Source organism: Pseudophryne corroboree, unplaced genomic scaffold, assembly GCF_028390025.1.
Source record: "Pseudophryne corroboree isolate aPseCor3 unplaced genomic scaffold, aPseCor3.hap2 scaffold_1058, whole genome shotgun sequence".
Taxonomy (NCBI): Eukaryota; Metazoa; Chordata; class Amphibia; order Anura; family Myobatrachidae; genus Pseudophryne; species Pseudophryne corroboree.
Genome location: NW_026967685.1, coordinates 172,221 through 195,771, shown reverse-complemented (window position 1 = coordinate 195,771; position 23,551 = coordinate 172,221). Strand labels below are relative to the sequence as shown.

The window sequence follows — 23,551 nt, the reverse complement described above, 5'->3', positions numbered from 1 at the left end:
TCCTGGTGACCACGAACGCGAGCCTCCGAGGTTGGGGAGCAGCCACACAGGGAAGAAATTTCCAAGGTCTTTGGTCAAGTCAGGAGACTTGTCTTCACATCAACATCCTGGAGCTAAGGGCCATATACAACGCCCTATGTCAAGCGGAGACCTTACTTCGCGACCAACCAGTTCTGATCCAGTCAGACAACGTCACCGCAGTAGTTCATGTAAACCGCCAAGGCGGCACAAGGAGCAGAGTGGCGATGGCGGAAGCAACCAGAATTCTTCGCTGGGCGGAGAATCATGTAAGCGCACTGTCAGCAGTGTTCATTCCGGGAGTGGACAACTGGGAAGCAGACTTCCTCAGCAGACACGACCTACATCCAGGAGAGTGGGGACTCCATCAGGAAGTCTTCGCACAGATTGCAAGTCGGTGGGGACTGTTCCAGATAGACATGATGGCGTCCCGCCTCAACAAAAAGCTACAGAGGTATTGCACCAGGTCAAGAGACCCTCAGGCAGTAGCTGTAGACGCCCTAGTGACACCGTGGGTGTTCCGGTCGGTCTATGTATTTCCTCCTCTACCTCTCATACCCAAGGTGTTGATAATAGTAAGAAAAAGAGGAGTAAGAACAATTCTCATTGTTCCAGATTGGCCGCGAAGGACCTGGTATCCAGATCTGCAGGAAATGCTCACAGAAGATCCGTGGCCACTTCCTCTAAGACAGGACCTGTTGCAACAGGGGCCCTGTCTGTTCCAAGACTTACCGCAGCTGCGTTTGACGGCATGGCGGTTGAACGCCGGATCCTAGCGGAAATGGGTATTCCAGATGAGGTCATTCCTACGCTAATAAAGGCTAGGAAGGACGTGACATCTAAACATTATCACTGTATATGGCGAAAATATGTTTCTTGGTGTGAGGCCAGGAATGCTCATACGGAAGAATTCCACCTGGGCCACTTCCTTCACTTCCTACAAACTGGAGTGAATTTGGGCCTAAAATTAGGCTCTATTAAGGTTCAGATTTTGGCCTTATCCATTTTCTTTCAAAAGGAATTGGCCTCTCTTCCTGAAGTAAGTACAAACTTTTGTGAAGGGAGTACTGCATATTCAGCCTCCTTTTGTACCTCCGGTGGTCCCTTGGGACCTTAACGTGGTGTTAAGGTTATGGTTTGAACCACTTAAAATGGTGGAGTTTAAATATCTCACTTGGAAGGTGGTCATGTTATTAGCCTTGGCTTCCGCTAGGCGAGTGTCGGAATTAGCAGCTTTATCACATAAAATCCCCTATCTGGTTTTCCATATGGATAGAGCGGAATTGCAGACCCGTCCTCAATTCCTGCTAAAAGTGGACTCATCCTTTCATATGAACCAACCTATTGTGGTGCCTGTGGCTACGCGTGACTTGGAGGATTCCGAGTCCCTTGATGTGGTCAGGGCTTTGAAAATTTACGTGGCCAGAACGGCTAGAGTCAGAAAAACAGAAGCACTGTTTGTCCTGTATGCAGCCAACAAGATTGGCACCCCTGCTTCAAAGCAGACTATTGCTCTCTGGATCTGTAACACGATTCAGCAGGCGCATTCTATGGCGGGATTGCCGTTGCTTAATTCAGTCAAGGCCCATTCCACTAGGAAGGTGGGCTCTTCTTGGGCAGCTGCCCGAGGGGTCTCGGCACTACAGCTGTGCCGAGCTGCTACTTGGTCGGGTTCAAACACCTTTGCAAAGTTCTATAAGTTTGATACCCTGGCTGAGGAGGACCTCCTGTTTGCTCAATCGGTGCTGCAGAGTCATCCGCAGGAGCCCGTTTGGGAGCTTTGGTATAATCCCCATGGTCCTTACGGAATCCCAAGCATCCTCTAGGACGTAAGAGAAAATAAGATTTTAAACCTACCGGTAAATCTTTTTCTCGTAGTCCGTAGAGGATGCTGGGTGCCCGTCCCAAGTGCGGACTACTTCTGCAAGACTTGTATATAGTTATTGCTTACATAAGGGTTATATGTTAGTTTTCATCGGTCTTGGACTGATGCTATGTTGTTTTCATACTGTTAACTGGGTAGTATATCACAAGTTATACGGTGTGATTGGTGTGGCTGGTATGAATCTTGACCTTGGATTAACAAAAATCCTTTCCTCGTACTGTCCGTCTCCTCTGGGCACAGTTTCTCTAACTGAGGTATGGAGGAGGGGCATAGAGGGAGGAGCCAGTGCACACCCAGATCTAAAGTCTTTCTTAAAGTGCCCATGTCTGCTGCGGAGCCCGTCTATCCCCCATGGTCCTTACGGAGTCCCCATCATCCTCTACGGACTACGAGAGAAAAAAATTTACCGGTAGGTTTAAAATGTTATTTTTTTCTCTGCAACCCACTGCTAAATTGTGCTTCCTAGCTGTTTTTTATAAAATCACTTAATTAAATCTAACTCTGATTACGTCAGAGAAGGCCAGGTACCCTACACCATAAAAGGGGGTTTGAAATTTTGACTTGTCTACTTAAAGATCACCAAAATCTGATCACAAGGTCAATTACATCCCTGGGTGGGATTGAACCACCAACCTTTTGATTAATAGCCCATGTAAGTGAAAGAGATCCTGAAGCACTCACTCATCATGGGAAAGTACCAATGTGTTTCTTACAAAAATTCTCCAGATTATTGACTTTTTAAAGTTTTTCTAGGAAACGTTCTAGATGAATGCTTATTAGCCTTTGTCAGTATTTACTTTTGCAAGGTGTCTATGTGGCGCAATCGGTTAGCATGTTTGGCTATTAACCAAAAGGTTGGTGGTTCAATCCCACCCAGGGATGTAATTGACCTTGTAATCAGATTTTGGTGATCTTTAAGTAGACAAGTCAAAATTTCAAACCCCCTCTTATGGTGTAGGGTACCTGGCCTTCTCTGATGTAATCAGAGTTAGATTTAATTAAGTGATTTTATAAAAAAAACAGCTAGGAAGCACAATTTAGCAGTGGGTTGCAGAGAAAAAAAATTATGCTGGCAGAAAAGTCCAATTGAGTGACGAAACAGCTCTTCATTTTCTGATTTTATGTTTATGCTAACAAATTTGCTCTCTGAAAAGTGTCCACAAAGCCAAGTCTCTGATTAACACCTTTGTAGGAATGGTTTTTCACCTATTACTGAATTAAACTTGCTTCATTGGAAAGGCAGCAAGATGCATCCTCATTTCAATGTCTACTGAAATAATACAGGTTGACACCAGGAAACATAAACGTCACTGCATCCTTGCTGCTTCCTCATGGGGAAGTCTGTTTAATGTGAAAACAAGGTGATATCTAATCAGCACACAGGTAAGGAATTAAGAAAATCTTTCTTTATGGGTGAAGATGTTTCTCACAAAATTGTTGCACCAAAGCATCATTGAAATTCAAGCTGGAAAGATGATTTTAATATATCACTTGTACATTTTGTACTGCTCTTCTGGTGACAATGTAGTTTGTTTTTGTCAATTACCATTTTAATAATAGGGTAAAGAAAATTAAGTGGATTTTTGATAGAAAACAATACTGTCAATATACTATTAAAACAAATTAAAATGGTAAAAGTTATTTTACTTTAAGTAAAAATAAAAGAGCCAAAATATCAATCCCAGTTTTGGATTACTATAATTAACAAAAAACAATGCATATAGCAGAAGATAGTTTCAATCTGCCTACCTCTGGGTTATGGGCCCAGCATGCTTCCGTTGCAGTACTTTGCTGCTCATGTAAGTGCAAGAGATCCTGAAGCACTCACTCATCATGGGAAAGTAGCAATGTGTTTCTTACCAAAACTCTCCAGATTATTGACTTTTTAAAGTTTTTCTAGGAAACGTTCTAGATGAATGCTTATTAGCCTTTGTCAGAATGGACTTTTACGAGGTGTCTCTGTGGTGCAATCGGTTAGCATGTTTGGCTATTAACCAAAAGGTTGGTGGTTCAATTCCACCCAGGGATGTAATTAACCTTGTGATCAGATTTTGGTGATCTTTAAGTAGACAAGTCAAAATTTCAAACCCCCTCTTATGGTGTAGGGTACCTGGCCTTCTCTGATGTAATCAGAGTTAGATTTAATTAAGTGATTTTATAAAAAACAGCTAGGAAGCACAATTTAGCAGTGGATTGCAGAGAAAAAAAAATTATGCTGGCAGAAAAGTCCAATTGAGTGATTAAACAGCTCTTCATTTTCTGACTTTATTTTTATGCTAACAAATTTGCTCTCTGAAAAGTGTCCACAAAGCCAAATCTCTGATTAACACCTTTGTAGGAATGTTTTTTCACCTATTACTGAATTAAACTTGCTTCATTGGAAAGGCAGCAAGATGCATCCTCATTTCAATGTCTACTGAAATAATACAGGAAACCAGGAAACATAAACGTTACTGCATCCTTGCTGCTTTCTCATGTGGAAGTCTGTTTAATGTGAAAACAAGGTAATATCTAATCAGCACACAGGTAAGGAATTAAGAAAATCTTTCTTTATGGGTGAAGATGTTTCTCACAAAATTGTTGTCCGAATGCATCATTGAAATTCAAGATGGAAGATGATTTTAATATATCACTTGTACATTTTGCATTGCTCTTCTGATGACAATGTAGTTTGTTTTTGTCAATTACCATTTCAGTAATAGGGTAAAGAAAATTAAGTGGATTTTTTAAAGAAAACAATGCTGTCAATATACTATTAAAACAAATTAAAATGATAAAAGTTATTGTACTTTAAGTAAAAATAAAAGAGCCAAAATATCAATCCCAGTTTTTGATTACTTTAATTATAAAAAAAAAATGCACATAGCAGAGGATAGTTTCGATCAATCGACCTCTGGGTTATGGGCCCAGCATCCTTCCATTGCACTACTCTGCTGCTCATGGAAGTCTGAGAGATCCTGAAGACTAAATTGATTAAAGGCCTAAAAGTACTGGACTATAAGGAAAGACTTACTAGGCTGAATATGTATACACTAGAAAAGAGGTGCCTAAGAGGAGATATTATTAATATCTTCAAATATGTAAAGATACATAACAAAGAGTTATCAGAGGAATTATTTATTAAAAGAACACGTGGTCACTCGCTGCGACTGGAGGAAAGTTCAGAACGCAATGGAGGAAAGGGTTCTTCACTGTTAGGGCAATCAGGATGTGGAATTCCCTGCCAGGGAAGGTGGTAATGGCGGACTCTGTAATTGGATTTAAAAAAGGAATGGATACATTTCTGAATGAAAAAGCTATCCAAGGTTATAATACTTAAAATATCAACATGGTTAATCCGGGGGTAACATGAGTTTTAGTAGCTAACTAGTCATAAAACATTATTCAGCAAGTATGTAGAATCATCACAACTTAAAACAGGTTGAACACGATGGGCAATTTGCCTCTATTCAACCTCAAAAACTATGTTACTATATGTTACTATATTACTGTAGTATATAGAACACCACAATGCAATGAGCAGTGATAGTGAGCACTGATGAGGATACTAGAACTGACACTGAGCAGCAAGATGCAGCACTGGACTATTAGTAATGTACTGTAGTATGCTGAGCACCACAATGCAGCACAAGACAATGAGCAGTGATACTGAGCACTGATGAGGATACTACTGAGAACTGACACTGAGCAAGAGAGACACACTACTAGTATTACTGAGCAGCAATAGGTAACCACTGATACTGAGCACTGATATTGAGATTTCCACTGAGAGAACATAGCCACGTCCTCTCCGCTCTCTCTTCAATGCACGAGTAAAAATGGCGGCAACGCGCAGCTCTAATTATAATATCCGAATCTCGCGAGAATCCGACAGCGGGATGATGACATTTTCCCTTGTTCAGGTTTTCCGAGTCAGGCGGGAACAACCGAGCCTGCCTCAGACCAGTGTAAACCACGTGGAGTTCGTGGGGAATTCGGTTCTCGGAGAACCGAACCCGCTCCTCTCTACCTTATACCCATCAATTTTTTTTATTTTCAATCTAAGCCCCTGCAGTTTTCTGTAAGCATCTGCTTCGCTATGATGATCAACAAGTCACAAGGGCCAAACACTCAGGGCTTGAGGCATAGATCTTTGGACCAGCTGCTACAAGCATGGCAGAGGTGTCACTATCACTGGTGACACCCAGAGAGGTGGCGAGGGAGATTGTAATGCAGTACGTGCAAATAAGCAGCGCAATGGTAAAAAGGAGGCATGATTTCATAGGTAGGGGCGTGGCCTGGTGGCCTGAATCTACATTTTATTGCTCCGGGTGTCCCGGGGGTTGGGGGCTGCACCCGGGGACTAGTGTGTAAGCGGTGCTGGCTCCTGCACAGTGACAGGGCATGGCCACCCAGTATGACACCTCCCTTCTTGACCATGCTGTAATTGCAGTCGCACTGCAGTTCAGCGTGATCATAAACAATGGTGTAGCCTCCTGCTGGTGCAGACTGTATGTGCGCGCAGGAAGCCGCCACCATTTTTGTGATCACAGCGGCTGAATGTGATGTCATACAGCCGCTGTGACCACGCCCCCTGTGTCTCCTCCATTGCAGACCCCATTTTGAAGCCTTGCCCCCGCACTGCTCCATCCCTGACTTGGAAATGGAGTGTTGCTGACCCCACTCTCCCCCCCTGCCCCGATTGACAGGCAGAGGCGATCGCATGCAGGCACATGCGTATGATCTTAGCAATTTTTGCAGTTGGATCGCTTATTGTGATTGCAATCCAACCTGAATCAGGCCCTATTACCTATCACAATGCGCTGCGGGCAGTACAAAATTGGGTTAATATAGGAGAAAAACCCCCAGACCTGTGCTCCTTAACTGTACCTGGTGGCTAGTGGAGCGGCTGCCCAGTAATCAGTGTCCACCCCAGTGCGCACACGGCCCACCCCCTACGGCCACGCTCCCCTTAATCAGCGGCCTCGTGATCCGGAAGGGCGGTGTGTGTGTGACTGACCTTAGGAAGAAACCGGAGCCTCCGCTGCAGTGACCCAGCAACCAGGGCACGGGAGTATACAGCGCCGCTGGGAGTGATGAAGCTGCAGTAAAGATGTCTATTAGACCTAGCCTGCTGCAGCCCTTGTAGATTCTCATAAAACAAGTTCTTCTTTTCTTGTCAAAATTAATAGCTAAGAATAGGCTGCCTGAGGCAGGCCCCTGTTAAGTGGCCTGCTACTGAAGGCACCAACTACAAACTGAGCTCCCTGTTCATGGAAGCGGGGTTATAGAGGAGGATGCGCTGAGCATCTTGGGAACAGTCAAAAGCTTTGAGCCGGTTGGTGCCTCAGATCAAGATCCTACTCTACACCCCAATGTGAATCCTTGTGGAGTCCAGTGTACCCCACAGAAGAAATTAATGTGTCACACCCATTGGCAGCAACCTTAGAATAGCTGCTGACGGGCACAATTGAGAAAGGAAGGGGGGGGGGGCATTTGAATCCAGCACATAGATGCAATTCAAATATGTAATTTGTACCTTCCTATTTTAAAATATAATGGATGAACCTCACCCTGTGAGAACAATCTTCATGATCAAGATATCTAATATGTAAAATAAGTATGAATTGGGATAGGGCTGGGGAGGGTGGCAGCTCGGGCAGCCCCTCCCCCGTCAAGTTAAGGAGATTCAACTGAGGAAGCACAAGGGAACTCTCGTCTGGGGACAACAACTGCAGGGAGACCACATCTTTTCAGATGAACATGGGAGGGCGGAAGGCTGCCTAATACTGAAGCACCATCAAATATCAAACCATATCCAACAACTAGTACAAGCATTCCTGGGGGAAGGTCTGCAGCAGACGGATTTGCATACGGTGATGTCATCCAAGCAGTGGGCCAAAGTTGGCTGGAACACTCATCTGCATATAAAAAGAGAAAAGGGGCATGCAGGGCATGGCGGCCTTTTGCAGTGCTTGGATGACCCCTAGTTCGCATTAAACACCCCCACCCTCCTTTGGTGTGGGGCTCATGTTGGCCATGCCCCATCCCCTGAAGCATTCATGCTGATTTCTTGCAGCAGCTGGGCACTGTAACAGCTCCAGAGCTGCTCTGTAAGGCAAGTAAAAGGGTGTGGGCCCTGCAGCACCACATGTAGTTCGCATTGTGCGTTGGAAGGCACAAAGTAAGCAGACGGGAGGAGAAGTCAGGATAGTACACAAGGGCATCCTTTTCTCTTAGTCCGTAGAGGATGCTGGGGTCACATTAAGAACCATGGGGTATAGACGGGATCCGCAAGAGACATGGGCACTTTAAGACTTTCAAAGGGTGTGAACTGGCTCCTCCCTCTATGCCCCTCCTCCAGACTCCAGTTATAGGAACTGTGCCCAGGGAGACGGACATTTCGAGGAAAGGATTTATTGTTAAACTAAGGTGAGCATCTTACCAGCTCACACCTTAAGCATGCCGCAGAACGTGGCATTCAACAGAACACAAGCCAACGGCATGAACAATTGCAGCAAAAAGCTGAGCAGAACCGTAACACAACATGTGTATAACCACAAGTAATTACTGCAGACACAGTATGGACTGGGACGGGTGCCCAGCATCCTCTACGTACTAAGAGAAAAGGATTTACCGGTAGGTATTAAAATCCTATTTTCTCATATGACCTAGAGGATGCTGGGGTCACATTAAGAACCATGGGGTTATACCAAAGCTCTTGAACGGGTGGGAGAGTGCGAACGACTCTGCAGCACCGAATGACCCAACTTGAGGTTATCATCAGCCAAGGTATCAAACTTGTAAAACTTAGCAAAAGTGTTTACTAAATAGCTGCTCGGCAAAGTTGCAATGCCGAGACTCCCCGACCAGCTGCCCAGGATGAACCCACCTTTCTAGTAGAATGGGTCTTCACCTAATTCAGTAACGGCAATCCTGCCGTGGAATGAGCATGCTGAATCTTACCACAGATCCAGCGCATAATGGTCTGCATGGAAGCAGGACACCCAATCCTGTTGGGAGCATACAGGACAAACAGAGCCTCTGTTTTCCTAATCTGTACCGTTCTGGTGACATAAATTTTCAAAGTTCTGACCACAGCCAGAGACTTTGACTCAACGAAGGTGTCAGTGGCCAAAGGCACCATGTGGAAAGATGAACCACCTTTGGCAGAAATTGTTGACGTGTCCTCAATTCTGCTCTATCTTCATGAAAGATCAAATAAAGGCTCTTGTGATACTGCATGGTTTGTACTGTTTTCCATGTGCTCCCAGATCTTTCAAGCAAGTAGCATGGTCAAGAAAGTTCTGTTTGAAAAGAAACAAACATTTACTGTCATTGTTATGCAAATAAACTTACATTAAAGCTAACAAGAAAGCACACTCGTTCTGTCTTTAAACTGATAAAAGAAACCCCAATAATATGGGGCATGCAAAAATTGAGATAAAACTCAGTTTTGCTCCTCTCCACGGAAATCTTTAATAAAAGGCGAAATATTTGTTAGTTCTGAAGAGAAACCAGAGCATGACCAAGATTCCACCTGTCGCCTGAGTGCCATGCCAGCAGTTCTCATTCAGCTCAAAGTAAGCACCCAATTTGAATGAAAGAAAGCAGATTTCTCACCAGGCTTCCCCTTGCTATAAACATCGTTTGTACTCTTTTCCATGTGCTCCCAGATCTTTCAAACAATTAGTGTGGTCAAGAAAGTTCTGTTTGAAAAGAAACAAACATTTACTGTCATTTCTATGCAAATGAGCTTACATTAAAGCACACTCGTTCTATCTTTAAACCGATAAAATAAAACCCCAATAAGATGGGGCATGCAAAAATTGAGATAAAACTCCGTTTTGTTCCTCTCCACGGAAATCTTTAGTAAAAGGCGAAAGATTTGTTCGTTCTGAAGAGAAACCACAGCATGACCAAGATTCTACCTGTCGCCTGAGTGCCATGCCAGCAGTCCTCATTCAGCTCAAAGTGAGCACCCAATTTGAAAGAAAGAAAGCAGATTTCTCACCAGGCTTCCCCTTGCTATAAACATGGTTTGTACTCTTTTCCATGTGCTCCCAGATCTTTCAAGCAATTAGTATAGTCAAGAAAGTTCTGTTTGAAAAGAAACTAACATTTACTGTCATTTCTATGCAAATGAGCTTACATTAAAGCACACTCGTTCTATCTTTAAACTGATAAAAGAAACCCCAATAAGACGGGGCATGCAAAAATTGAGATAAAACTCAGTTTTGCTCCTCTCCACGGAAATCTTTAGTAAAAGGCGAAAGATTTGTTCGTTCTGAAGAGAAACCAGAGCATGACCAAGATTCCACCTGTCGCCTGAGTGCCATGCCAGCAGTCCTCATTCAGCTCAAAGTGAGCACCCAATTTGAAAGAAAGAAAGCAGATTTCTCACCAGGCTTCCCCTTGCTATAAGCATGGTTTGTACTCTTTTCCACGTGCTCCCAGATCTTTCAAGCAATTAGTATGGTCAAGAAAGTTCTGCTTGAAAAGAAACAGACATTTATTGTCATTGTTATGCAAATAAACTTACATTAAAGCTAACAAGAAAGCACACTCGTTCTGTCTTTAATCCGATAAAAGAAACCCCAATAATATGGGGCATGCAAAAATTGAGATAAAACTCAGTTTTGCTCCTCTCCACGGAAATCTTTAGTAAAAGGCGAAAGATTTGTTCGTTCTGAAGAGAAACCAGAGCATGACCAAGATTCCACCTGTCGCCTGAGTGCCGTGCCAGCAGTCCTCATTCAGATCAAAGTGAGCGCCCAATTTGAAAGAAAGCAGATTTCTCACCTGTCTTCTCCTTGCTATAAGCATGGTTTGTACTGTATTCCATGTGCTCCCAGATCTTTCAAGCAAGTAGCATGCTCAAGAAAGTACTGTTTGAAAAGAAACAAACATTTACTGTCATTTCTATGCAAATGAGCTTACATTAAAGCACACTCATTCTATCTTTAAACCGATAAAAGAAACCCCAAAAAGATGGGGCATGCAAAAATTGAAATAAAACTCGGTTTTGCTCCTCTCCACGGAAATCTTTAGTAAAAGGCGAAAGATTTGTTCGTTCTGAAGAGAAACCAGAGCATGACCAAGATTTTTATCTGAAAATATGTGTTCTCCCTGCAGTTGTTGTCCCCAGATGAGAGTTCCCTTGTGCTGCCTCAGTTGTATCTCCTTTACTTGACAGGGGGATGCTCGAGCAGCGACCCTCCCCAGCTCTAGCCCAACTCCTACTTACCTGCCAGGTGAGATACTATGATCATGAAGGTGCTTCTCCCAGGGCAAGGCTCACCCATTGCACTCTGGGTGTGCTGCTTCTGCGATTTCCCCAAATGTGGGAAACTTGACTGCATAATTTGTGTTTCCCCTGGTCGGCTCTTGTATAATTCAGATCTCTTTGTCTCAGGTCTCTCTCCAGCCTAGTTTGCTGTCTGTTTCCACTTCTCTTTTCTTGAGCCGCTCCCTTCTATGCCCTTGCGCACTATCCTGACTTCTCCCGTCTGCTTACTTCGTGCCTTCCAACGCACAATGCAAACTACAGGTAGTGCTGCAGGACCCACACCCTTTTACTTGCCTTACAGAGCGTCTCTGGAGCAGTTACAGTGCCCAGCTGCTGCAAGAAATCAGCTTGAATGCTTCAGGGGCTGGGGAATAGCCAACATGAGCCCCACACCGAAGGAGGGTGGAGGTGTGTAATGCGAACTAGGGGTCATCCAAGCGCCGCAAAAGGCCGCCATGCCCTGCACGCCCCTTGTCTCTTTTCATATGCAGACGAGGGTTGAAGCCATTTTTGACCCACTGTTTGGATGACATCACCATATGCAAATCCATCTGCTGCAGGCCTTCCCCCAGGAATGCTTGCACTAGTTGTTGCATTTGGTTTGTTGTTTGGGGGTGCTTCAGTATTAGGCAGCCTTCTGCCCTCCCATGTTCATCTGAAAATATGTGTTCTCCCTGCAGTTGTTGTCCCCAGATGAGAGTTCCCTTGTGCTGCCTCAGTTGAATCTCCTTTACTTGACAGAGATGTGCCTGAGCAGCGGCCCTCCCCTGCCCTGTCCCAAATCATACTTATTTTGCATAGGCGATACCATGGTCATGAAGATTGTTCTCCCAGGGTGAGGTTCATTCATTGCATTCTGGGTATGCTGACCCCTGTGATTTCCCCAAATGTGGGAAACTCGACTGCATTATTTGTGGTAGTGGGGGACTGTGTTTGTGCTTTCCTCTGGTCAGCTCTGGTAAAAATCAGATTTCTTTATCTCAGATCTTCCTCTAGCCTTGTTCTTCTTTCGAGAGTTCCCTTGTGCTGCCTCAGTTGGATCTCTTTCACTTAACAGGGGGGGTGCCCGAGCAGCGACCCTCCCCAGCTCTAGCCCAACTCATACTTACCTGCCAGGTGAGATACTATGATCATGAAGGTGCTTCTCCCAGGGCAAGGCTCACCCATTGCACTCTGGTTGTGCTGCCCCTGCGATTTCCCCAAATGTGGGAAACTTGACTGCATAATTTGTGTTTCCCTTGGTCGGCTCTCGTATAATTCAGATCTCTTTGTCTCAGGTCTCTCTCCAGCCTAGTTTGCTGTCTGTTTCCACTTCTCTTTTCTTGAGCCGCTCCCTTCTATGCCCTTGCGCACTATCCTGACTTCTCCCGTCTGCTTACTTCGTGCCTTCCAACGCACAATGCAAACTACAGGTAGTGCTGCAGGGCCCACACCCTTTTACTTGCCTTACAGAGCAGCTCTGGAGCAGTTACAGTGCCCAGCTGCTGCAAGAAATCAGCTTGAATGCTTCAGGGGCTGGGGCATAGCCAACATGAGCCCCACACCGAAGGAGGGTGGAGGTGTGTAATGCGAACTAGGGGTCATCCAAGCGCCGCAAAAGGCCGCCATGCCCTGCACGCCCCTTTTCTCTTTTCATATGCAGACGAGGGTTGAAGCCAACTTTGACCCACTGCTTGGATGGCATCACCATATGCAAATCCATCTGCTGCAGGCCTTCCCCCAGGAATGCTTGCACTAGTTGTTGCATTTGGTTTGTTGTTTGGGGGTGCTTCAGTATTAGGCAGCCTTCTGCCCTCCCATGTTCATCTGAAAATATGTGTTCTCCCTGCAGTTGTTGTCCCCAGATGAGAGTTCCCTTGTGCTGCCTCAGTTGAATCTCCTTTACTTGACAGAGATGTGCCTGAGCAGCGGCCCTCCCCAGCCCTATCCCAAATCATACTTATTTTGCATAGGAGAGACCATGGTGTTGAAGATTGTTCTCCCAGGGTGAGTTTCATTCATTGCATTCTGGGTATGCTGACCCCTGTGATTTCCCCAAATGTGGGAAACTCAACTGCATTATTTGTGGTAGTGGGGGACTGTGTTTGTGCTTTCCTCTGGTCAGCTCTGGTAAAAGTCAGATTTCTTTGTTTCAGTTCTTCCTCTAGCCTTGTTCTTCTTTCGAGAGTTCCCTTGTGCTGCCTCAGTTGGATCTCCTTCACTTGACAGGGGGGTGCCCGAGCAGCGACCCTCCCCAGCTCTAGCCCAACTTCTACTTACCTGCCAGGTGAGATACTATAATCATGAAGGTGCTTCTCCCAGGGCAAGGCTCACCCATTGCACTCTGGATGTGCTGCCCCTGCGATTTCCCCAAATGTGGGAAACTTGACTGCATAATTTGTGTTTCCCCTGGTCGGCTCTCGTATAATTCAGATCTCTTTGTCTCAGGTCTCTCTCCAGCCTAGTTTGCTGTCTGTTTCCACTTCTCTTTTCTTAAGCCGCTCCATTCTATGGCCTTGCGCACTATCCTTACTTCTCCCGTCTGCTTACTTTGTGCCTTCCAATGCACAATGCAAACTACAGGTAGTGCTGCAGGGCCCACACCCTTTTACTTGCCGTACAGAGCAGCTCTGGAGCTGTTACAGTGCCCAGCTACTGCAAGAAATCAGCTTGAATGCTTCAGGGGCTGGGGCATAGCCAACATGAGCCCCACACCGAAGGAGGGTGGAGGTGTTTAATGCGAACTAGGGGTCATCCAAGGGCCGCAAAAGGCCGCCATGCCCTGCACGCCCCTTTTCTCTTTTCATATGCAGACGAGGGTTGAAGCCAACTTTGACCCACTGCTTGGATGACATCACCATATGCAAATCCATCTGCTGCAGGCCTTCCCCCAGGAATGCTTGCACTAGTTGTTGCATTTGGTTTGTTGTTTGGGGGTGCTTCAGTATTAGGCAGCCTTCTGCCCTCCCATGTTCATCTGAAAATATGTGTTCTCCCTGCAGTTGTTGTCCCCAGATGAGAGTTCCCTTATGCTGCCTCAGTTGAATCTCCTTTACTTGACAGAGATGTGCCTGAGCAACGGCCCTCCCCAGCCCTATCCCAAATCATACTTATTTTGCATAGGAGATACCATGGTCATGAAGATTATTCTCCCAGTGTGAGGTTCATTCATTGCATTCTGGGTATGCTGACCCCTGTGATTTCCCCAAATGTGTGAAACTCGACAGCATTATTTGTGGTAGTGGGGGACTGTGTTTGTGTTTTCCTCTGGTCAGCTCTGGTAAAAGTCAGATTTCTTTGTCTCAGATCTTCCTCTAGCCTTGTTCTTCTTTCGAGAATTCCCTTGTGCTGCCTCAGTTGGATCTCCTTCACTTGACAGGGGGGTACTCGAGCAGCGACCCTCCCCAGCTCTAGCCCAACTCCTACTTACCTGCCAGGTGAGAAACTATGATCACGTAGGTGCTTCTCCCAGGGCAAGGCTCACCCATTGCACTCTGGGTGTGCTGCTCCTGCGATTTCCCCAAATGTGGGAAACTTGACTGCATAATTTGTGTTTCCCCTGGTCGGCTCTCGTATAATTCAGATCTCTTTGTCTCAGGTCTCTCTCCAGCCTAGTTTGCTGTCTGTTTCCACTTCTCTTTTCTTAAGTGCCTTCCAATGCACAATGCAAACTACAGGTAGTGCTGCAGGGCCCACACCCTTTTACTTGCCGTACAGAGCAGCTCTGGAGCTGTTACAGTGCCCAGCTGCTGCAAGAAATCAGCTTGAATGCTTCAGGGGCTGGGGCATAGCCAACATGAGCCCCACACCGAAGGAGGGTGGGGGTGTTTAATGCGAACTAAGGGTCATCCAAGCGCCGCAAAAGGCCGCCATGCCCTGCATACCCCTTTTCTCTTTTCATATGCAGATGAGGGTTCCAGCAAACTTTGGCCCACTGCTTGGATGACATCACCGTATGCAAATCCGTCTTCTGCAGAACTTCCCCCAGGAATGCTTGTACTAGTTGTTGCATTTGGTTTGTTGTTTGGGGGTGCTTCAGTATTAGGCAGCCTTCTGCCCTCCCATGTTCATCTGAAAATATGTGTTCTCCCTGCAGTTGTTGTCCCCAGATGGGAGTTCCCTTGTGCTGCCTCTGTTGAATCTCCTTTACTTGACAGAGATGTGCCTGAGCAGCGGCCCTCCCCAGCCCTATCCCAAATCATACTTATTTTGCATAGGAGATACCATGGTCATGAAGATTGTTCTCCGAGGGTGAGGTTCATTCATTGCATTTTGGGTATGCTGACCCCTGTGATTTCCCCAAATGTGGGAAACTCGACTGCATTATTTGTGGTAGTGGGGGACTGTGTTTGTGCTTTCCTCTGGTCAGCTCTGGTAAAAGTCAGATTTCTTTGTCTCAGATTTTCCTCTAGCCTTGTTCTTCTTTCGAGAGTTCCCTTGTGCTGCCTCAGTTGGATCTCCTTCACTTGACAGGGGGGTACCCGAGCAGCAACCCTCCCCAGCTCTAGCCCAACTCCTACTTACCTGCCAGGTGAGATACTATGATCATGAAGGTGCTTCTCCCAGGGCAAGGCTCACCCATTGCACTCTGGGTGTGCTGCTCCTGCGATTTCCCCAAATGTGGGACACTTGACTGCATAATTTGTGTTTCCCCTGGTCGGCTCTCGTATAATTTAGATCTCTTTGTCTCAGGTCTCTCTCCAGCCTAGTTTGCTGCCTGTTTCCACTTCTCTTTTCTTGAGCCGCTCCCTTCTATGCCCTTGCGCACTATCCTGACTTCTCCCGTCTGCTTACTTTGTGCCTTCCAACGCACAATGCGAACTACAGGTAGTGCTGCAGGGCCCACACCCTTTTACTTGCCTTACAGAGCAGCTCTGGAGCTGTTACAGTGCCCAGCTGCTGCAAGAAATCATCTTGAATACTTCAGGGGTGTGGCCATACCTGTAATCTGCAGCCAGTAAAATTGATTGCAAGCCTTGGGAGTGAACCCAAAATTGCAATCAATGTAGCTGGTAAATCATTAAACTTTCTTGTAGACACAGGGGCGGCCAAATCAGTGATAAATTCGACAGTGGGCATGAGAACCACTGGTAGGACAATTCCAGCCATAGGAGTAACAGGAGTAGTCCAGCATTACCCTGTTAGCAAACCAGCAGAGATTACAATAGGGCCGTTACATACCAAGCATTCCTTTTTGCTGGCTGCATCGGCACCGACCAATCTCCTGGGTAGAGACTTACTGTGTAAAATGGGGTGCGTCATTTATTGTACTCCTGAAGGTGTATTCTTGGACATACCTGAGAATCACGCTCAGGAAGTGCGAGACATGTTAGATTCCCCATCAAAATTAATGTCACATACCATTATGACAAATAGGACTCCATCCCAAGTAGAAGAAATGACATCTCAGATACCAGAGTCACTTTGGACAAAAGATGGACAGGACACTGGATTAATGGCAAACGTAGCTCCAGTAGTTGTACAAGTAAAAGATGGTAGGATATGCTTCATCTACACGTTATAGCCCTGAATTTTCCAATGCCTAGCTCTTTGCAAAAGAGAGATATTGGCAAGGAAAAGCTGTATTGTACCTTTGCATTTTTCTCCCAAACGAAAGACACTAGAATGAAAATTTTAAAGCCTACTGTTAGTGCTTCATCTACACGTTATAGCCCTGAATTTTCCAATGCCTAGCTCTTTGCAAAAGAGAGATATCGGCAAGGAAAAGCTGTATTGTACCTTTGCATTTTTCTCCCAAACGAAAGACACTAGAATGAAAATTTTAAAGCCTCCTGTTAGTGCTTCATCTACACGTTATAGCCCTGAATTTTCCAATGCCTATCTCTTTGCAAAAGAGAGATATCGGCAAGGAAAAGCTGTATTGTACCTTTGCATTTTTCTCCCAAACGAAGGACACTAGGATGACAATTTTAAAGCCTCCTATTAGTGCTTCATCTACACGTTATAGCCCTGAATTTTCCAATGCCTATCTCTTTGCAAAAGAGAGATATCGGCAAGGAAAAGCTGTATTGTACCTTTGCATTTTTCTCCCAAACGAAGGACATTAGAATGAAAATTTTAAAGCCTCCTGTTAGTGCTTCATCTACACGTTATAGCCCTGAATTTTCCAATGCCTATCTCTTTGCAAAAGAGAGATATCGGCAAGGAAAAGCTGTATTGTACCTTTGCATTTTTCTCCCAAACGAAAGACACTAGAATGAAAATTTTAAAGCCTCCTGTTAGTGCTTCATCTACACGTTATAGCCCTGCATTTTCCAATGCCTATCTCTTTGCAAAAGAGAGATATCGGCAAGGAAATGCTGTATTGTACCTTTGCATTTTTCTCCCAAACGAAAGACACTAGAATGAAAATTTTAAAGCCTCCTGTTAGTGCTTCATCTACACGTTATAGCCCTGCATTTTCCAATGCCTATCTCTTTGCAAAAGAGAGATATCGGCAAGGAAAAGCTGCATTGTACCTTTGCATTTTTCTCCCAAACGAAAGACACTAGAATGAAAATTGTAAAGCCTCCTGTTAGTGCTTCATCTACACGTTATAGCCCTGCATTTTCCAATGCCTAGCTCTTTGCAAAAGAGAGATATTGGCAAGGAAAAGCTGTATTGTACCTTTGCATTTTTCTCCCAAACGAAGGACACTAGAATGAAAATTTTAAAGCCTCCTGTTAGTGCTTCATCTACACGTTATAGCCCTGAATTTTCCAATGCCTATCTCTTTGCAAAAGAGAGATATCGGCAAGGAAAAACTGTATTGTACCTTTGCATTTTTCTCCCAAACGAAAGACACTAGAATGAAAATTTTAAAACCTCCTGTTAGTGCTTCATCTACACGTTATAGCCCTGAATTTTCCAATGCCTAGCTCTTTGCAAAAGAGAGATATTGGCAAGGAAAAGCTGTATTGTACCTTTGCATTTTTCTCCCAAACGAAAGACACTAGAATGAAAATTTTAAAGCCTACTGTTAGTGCTTCATCTACACGTTATAGCCCTGAATTTTCCAATGCCTAGCTCTTTGCAAAAGAGAGATATCGGCAAGGAAAAGCTGTATTGTACCTTTGCATTTTTCTCCCAAACGAAAGACACTAGAATGAAAATTTTAAAGCCTCCTGTTAGTGCTTCATCTACACGTTATAGCCCTGAATTTTCCAATGCCTATCTCTTTGCAAAAGAGAGATATCGGCAAGGAAAAGCTGTATTGTACCTTTGCATTTTTCTCCCAAACGAAGGACACTAGAATGAAAATTTTAAAGCCTCCTATTAGTGCTTCATATACACGTTTTAGCCCTGAATTTTCCAATGCCTATCTCTTTGCAAAAGAGAGATATCGGCAAGGAAAAGCTGTATTGTACCTTTGCATTTTTCTCCCAAACGAAAGACACTAGAATGAAAATTTTAAAGCCTCCTGTTAGTGCTTCATCTACACGTTATAGCCCTGAATTTTCCAATGCCTATCTCTTTGCAAAAGAGAGATATCGGCAAGGAAATGCTGTATTGTACCTTTGCATTTTTCTCCCAAACGAAAGACACTAGAATGAAAATTTTAAAGCCTCCTGTTAGTGCTTCATCTACACGATATAGCCCTGCATTTTCCAATGCCTATCTCTTTGCAAAAGAGAGATATCGGCAAGGAAAAGCTGCATTGTACCTGTGCATTTTTCTCCCAAACGAAAGACACTAGAATGAAAATTGTAAAGCCTCCTGTTAGTGCTTCATCTACACGTTATAGCCCTGCATTTTCCAATGCCTAGCTCTTTGCAAAAGAGAGATATTGGCAAGGAAAAGCTGTATTGTACCTTTGCATTTTTCTCCCAAACGAAAGACACTAGAATGAAAATTTTAAAGCCTCCTGTTAGTGCTTCATCTACACGTTATAGCCCTGAATTTTCCAATGCCTATCTCTTTGCAAAAGAGAGATATCGGCAAGGAAAAGCAGCATTGTACTTTTGCATTTTTCTCCCAAACGAAAGACACTAGAATGAAAATTTTAAAGCCTCCTGTTAGTGCTTCATCTACACGTTATAGCCCTGAATTTTCCAATCCCTAGCTCTTTGCAAAAGAGAGATATTGGCAAGGAAAAGCTGTATTGTACCTTTGCATTTTTCTCCCAAACGAAGGACACTAGATTGAAAATTTTAAAGCCTCCTATTAGTGCTTCATCTACACGTTATAGCCCTGAATTTTCCAATGCCTAGCTCTTTGCAAAAGAGAGATATCGGCAAGGAAAAGCTGTATTGTACCTTTGCATTTTTCTCCCAAACGAAAGACACTAGAATGAAAATTTTAAAGCCTCCTGTTAGTGCTTCATCTACACGTTATAGCCCTGAATTTTCCAATGCCTATCTCTTTGCAAAAGAGAGATATCGGCAAGGAAAAGCTTTATTGTACCTTTGCATTTTTCTCTAAAACGAAAGAAACTAGAATGAAAATTTTAAAGCCTCCTGTTAGTGCTTCATCTACACGTTATAGCCCTGAATTTTCCAATGCCTATCTCTTTGCAAAAAAGAGATATCGGCAAGGAAAAGCTGTATTGTACCTTTGCATTTTTCTCCCAAACGAAGGACACTAGAATGAAAATTTAAAAGCCTCCTGTTAGTGCTTCATCTACACGGTATAGCCCTGAATTTTCCAATGCCTAGCTCTTTGCAAAAGAGAGATATTGGCAAGGAAAAGCTGTATTGTACCTTTGCATTTTTCTCCCAAACGAAGGACACTATAATGAAAATTTTAAAGCCTCCTGTTAGTGCTTCATCTACACGGTATAGCCCTGAATTTTCCAATGCCTAGCTCTTTGCAAAAGAGAGATATCGGCAAGGAAATGCTGTATTGTACCTTTGCATTTTTCTCCCAAACGAAAGACACTAGAATGAAAATTTTAAAGCCTACTGTTAGTGCTTCATCTACACGTTATAGTCCTGCATTTTCCAATGCCTATCTCTTTGCAAAAGAGAGATATCGGCAAGGAAAAGCTGCATTGTACTTTTGCATTTTTCTCCCAAACGAAAGACACTAGAATGAAAATTTTAAAGCCTCCTGTTAGTGCTTCATCTACACGTTATAGCCCTGAATTTTCCAATGCCTAGCTCTTTGCAAAAGAGAGATATTGGCAAGGAAAAGCTGTATTGTACCTTTGCATTTTTCTCCCAAACGAAAGACACTAGAATGAAAATTTTAAAGCCTCCTGTTAGTGCTTCATCTACACGTTATAGCCCTGAATTTTCCAATGCCTATCTCTTTGCAAAAGAGAGATATCGGCAAGGAAAAACTGTATTGTACCTTTGCATTTTTCTCCCAAACGAAAGACACTAGAATGAAAATTTTAAAGCCTCCTGTTAGTGCTTCATCTACACGTTATAGCCCTGAATTTTCCAATGCCTATCTCTTTGTAAAAGAGAGATATCGGCAAGGAAAAGCTGTATTGTACCTTTGCATTTTTCTCCCAAACGAAGGACACTAGAATGAAAATTTAAAAGCCTCCTGTTTAGTGCTTCATCTACACGGTATAGCCCTGAATTTTCCAATGCCTAGCTCTTTGCAAAAGAGAGATATTGGCAAGGAAAAGCTGTATTGTACCTTTGCATTTTTCTCCCAAACGAAGGACACTAGAATGAAAAATTTAAAGCCTCCTGTTAGTGCTTCATCTACACGTTATAGCCCTGAATTTTCCAATGCCTATCTCTTTGCAAAAGAGAGATATCGGCAAGGAAAAACTGTATTGTACCTTTGCATTTTTCTCCCAAACGAAAGACACTAGAATGAAAATTTTAAAGCCTCCTGTTAGTGCTTCATCTACACGTTATAGCCCTGAATTTTCCAATGCCTAGCTCTTTGCAAAAGAGAGATATTGGCAAGGAAAAGCTGTATTGTACCTTTGCATTTTTCTCCCAAACTAAAGACACTAGAATGAAAATGTTAAAGCCTACTGTTAGTGCTTCATCTACACGTTATAGCCCTGAATTTTCCAATGCCTAGCTCTTTGCAAAAGAGAGATATCGGCAAGGAAAAGCTGTATTGTACCTTTGCATTTTTCTCCCAAACGAAAGACACTAGAATGAAAATTTTAAAGCCTCCTGTTAGTGCTTCATCTACACGTTATAGCCCTGAATTTTCCAATGCCTATCTCTTTGCAAAAGAGAGATATCGGCAAGGAAAAGCTTTATTGTACCTTTGCGTTTTTCTCCCAAACGAAGGACACTAGAATGAAAATGTTAAAGCCTCCTATTAGTGCTTCATCTACACGTTATAGCCCTGAATTTTCCAATGCCTATCTCTTTGCAAAAGAGAGATATCGGCAAGGAAAAGCTGTATTGTACCTTTGCATTTTTCTCCCAAACGAAGGACACTAGAATGAAAATTTAAAAGCCTCCTGTTTAGTGCTTCATCTACACGGTATAGCCCTGAATTTTCCAATGCCTAGCTCTTTGCAAAAGAGAGATATTGGCAAGGAAAAGCTGTATTGTACCTTTGCATTTTTCTCCCAAACGAAGGACACTAGAATGAAAATTTTAAAGCCTCCTGTTAGTGCTTCATCTACACGTTATAGCCCTGAATTTTCCAATGCCTATCTCTTTGCAAAAGAGAGATATCGGCAAGGAAAAGCTTTATTGTACCTTTGCATTTTTCTCCCAAACGAAGGACACTAGAATGAAAATTTTAAAGCCTCCTATTAGTGCTTCATCTACACGTTATAGCCCTGAATTTTCCAATGCCTATCTCTTTGCAAAAGAGAGATATCGGCAAGGAAAAGCTGTATTGTACCTTTGCATTTTTCTCCCAAACGAAGGACACTAGAATGAAAATTTTAAAGCCTCCTATTAGTGCTTCATCTACACGTTATAGCCCTGAATTTTCCAATGCCTATCTCTTTGCAAAAGAGAGATATCGGCAAGGAAAAGCTGTATTGTACCTTTGCATTTTTCTCCCAAACGAAAGACACTAGAATGAAAATTTTAAAGCCTCCTGTTAGTGCTTCATCTACACGTTATAGCCCTGAATTTTCCAATGCCTATCTCTTTGCAAAAGAGAGATATCGGCAAGGAAAAGCTGTATTGTACCTTTGCATTTTTCTACCAAACGAAGGACACTAGAATGAAAATTTAAAAGCCTCCTGTTAGTGCTTCATCTACACGGTATAGCCCTGAATTTTCCAATGCCTAGCTCTTTGCAAAAGAGAGATATTGGCAAGGAAAAGCTGTATTGTACCTTTGCATTTTTCTCCCAAACTAAAGACACTAGAATGAAAATTTTAAAGCCTACTGTTAGTGCTTCATCTACACGTTATAGCCCTGAATTTTCCAAAGCCTAGCTCTTTGCAAAAGAGAGATATCGGCAAGGAAAAGCTGTATTGTACCTTTGCATTTTTCTCCCAAACGAAAGACACTAGAATGAAAATTTTAAAGCCTCCTGTTAGTGCTTCATCTACACGTTATAGCCCTGAATTTTCCAATGCCTATCTCTTTGCAAAACAGAGATATCGGCAAGGAAAAGCTTTATTGTACCTTTGCATTTTTCTCCCAAACGAAGGACACTAGAAAGAAAATTTTAAAGCCTCCTATTAGTGCTTCATCTACACGTTATAGCCCTGAATTTTCCAATGCCTATCTCTTTGCAAAAGAGAGATATCGGCAAGGAAAAGCTGTATTGTATCTTTGCATTTTTCTCCCAAACGAAGGACACTAGAATGAAAATTTTAAAGCCTCCTGTTAGTGCTTCATCTACACGTTATAGCCCAGAATTTTCCAATGCCTATCTCTTTGCAAAAGAGAGATATCGGCAAGGAAAAGCTGTATTGTACCTTTGCATTTTTCTCCCAAACGAAAGACACTAGAATGAAAATTTTAAAGCCTCCTGTTAGTGCTTCATCTACACGTTATAGCCCAGAATTTTCCAATGCCTATCTCTTTGCAAAAGAGAGATATCGGCAAGGAAAAGCTGTATTGTACCTTTGCATTTTTCTCCCAAACGAAAGACACTAGAATGAAAATTTAAAAGCCTCCTGTTAGTGCTTCATCTACACGGTATAGCCCTGAATTTTCCAATGCCTAGCTCTTTGCAAAAGAGAGATATTGGCAAGGAAAAGCTGTATTGTACCTTTGCATTTTTCTCCCAAACGAAGGACACTAGAATGAAAATTTTAAAGCCTCCTGTTAGTGCTTCATCTACACGTTATAGCCCTGAATTTTCCAATGCCTATCTCTTTGCAAAAGAGAGATATCGGCAAGGAAAAACTGTATTGTACCTTTGCATTTTTCTCCCAAACGAAAGACACTAGAATGAAAATTTTAAAGCCTCCTGTTAGTGCTTCATCTACACGTTATAGCCCTGCATTTTCCAATGCCTATCTCTTTGCAAAAGAGAGATATCGGCAAGGAAAAGTAGCATTGTAC

General features: G+C 43.4%; 14 non-coding genes and 1 pseudogene across 14 annotated transcripts; 10 read left to right on the top strand and 5 right to left on the bottom strand.

Moving 5' to 3' along the window:
• Positions 1-3,858: 3,858 nt before the first annotated feature.
• On the top strand, positions 3,859-3,932 carry TRNAN-AUU (transfer RNA asparagine (anticodon AUU)). Its single transcript has one exon. It is a non-coding gene; the product is annotated as a tRNA-Asn (tRNA).
• Positions 3,933-9,292: 5,360 nt separating this feature from the next.
• LOC134988410 (U5 spliceosomal RNA) lies at positions 9,293-9,408 on the bottom strand. The gene has a single exon (XR_010193887.1). It is a non-coding gene; the product is annotated as a U5 spliceosomal RNA (small nuclear RNA).
• A 275-nt stretch (positions 9,409-9,683) lies between these two features.
• On the bottom strand, positions 9,684-9,799 carry LOC134988407 (U5 spliceosomal RNA). Its single transcript, XR_010193884.1, has one exon. It is a non-coding gene; the product is annotated as a U5 spliceosomal RNA (small nuclear RNA).
• A 274-nt stretch (positions 9,800-10,073) lies between these two features.
• On the bottom strand, positions 10,074-10,189 carry LOC134988403 (U5 spliceosomal RNA). Its single transcript, XR_010193879.1, has one exon. It is a non-coding gene; the product is annotated as a U5 spliceosomal RNA (small nuclear RNA).
• A 286-nt stretch (positions 10,190-10,475) lies between these two features.
• LOC134988399 (U5 spliceosomal RNA) lies at positions 10,476-10,591 on the bottom strand. Its single transcript, XR_010193876.1, has one exon. It is a non-coding gene; the product is annotated as a U5 spliceosomal RNA (small nuclear RNA).
• Positions 10,592-10,861: 270 nt separating this feature from the next.
• LOC134988400 (U5 spliceosomal RNA) lies at positions 10,862-10,977 on the bottom strand. Its single transcript, XR_010193877.1, has one exon. It is a non-coding gene; the product is annotated as a U5 spliceosomal RNA (small nuclear RNA).
• A 144-nt stretch (positions 10,978-11,121) lies between these two features.
• On the top strand, positions 11,122-11,284 carry LOC134988388 (U1 spliceosomal RNA). The gene has a single exon (XR_010193870.1). It is a non-coding gene; the product is annotated as a U1 spliceosomal RNA (small nuclear RNA).
• Positions 11,285-11,955: 671 nt separating this feature from the next.
• On the top strand, positions 11,956-12,119 carry LOC134988369 (U1 spliceosomal RNA). Its single transcript, XR_010193850.1, has one exon. It is a non-coding gene; the product is annotated as a U1 spliceosomal RNA (small nuclear RNA).
• A 153-nt stretch (positions 12,120-12,272) lies between these two features.
• Positions 12,273-12,435, top strand: LOC134988382 (U1 spliceosomal RNA). Its single transcript, XR_010193863.1, has one exon. It is a non-coding gene; the product is annotated as a U1 spliceosomal RNA (small nuclear RNA).
• Positions 12,436-13,106: 671 nt separating this feature from the next.
• LOC134988372 (U1 spliceosomal RNA) lies at positions 13,107-13,270 on the top strand. Its single transcript, XR_010193853.1, has one exon. It is a non-coding gene; the product is annotated as a U1 spliceosomal RNA (small nuclear RNA).
• Positions 13,271-13,422: 152 nt separating this feature from the next.
• Positions 13,423-13,585, top strand: LOC134988394 (U1 spliceosomal RNA). The gene has a single exon (XR_010193872.1). It is a non-coding gene; the product is annotated as a U1 spliceosomal RNA (small nuclear RNA).
• A 671-nt stretch (positions 13,586-14,256) lies between these two features.
• Positions 14,257-14,420, top strand: LOC134988376 (U1 spliceosomal RNA). Its single transcript, XR_010193858.1, has one exon. It is a non-coding gene; the product is annotated as a U1 spliceosomal RNA (small nuclear RNA).
• Positions 14,421-14,572: 152 nt separating this feature from the next.
• On the top strand, positions 14,573-14,735 carry LOC134988386 (U1 spliceosomal RNA). The gene has a single exon (XR_010193868.1). It is a non-coding gene; the product is annotated as a U1 spliceosomal RNA (small nuclear RNA).
• A 615-nt stretch (positions 14,736-15,350) lies between these two features.
• Positions 15,351-15,514, top strand: LOC134988404 (U1 spliceosomal RNA). The gene has a single exon (XR_010193880.1). It is a non-coding gene; the product is annotated as a U1 spliceosomal RNA (small nuclear RNA).
• Positions 15,515-15,666: 152 nt separating this feature from the next.
• Positions 15,667-15,808, top strand: LOC134988389 (U1 spliceosomal RNA; annotated as a pseudogene).
• The last annotated feature ends 7,743 nt before the right edge of the window (positions 15,809-23,551 follow it).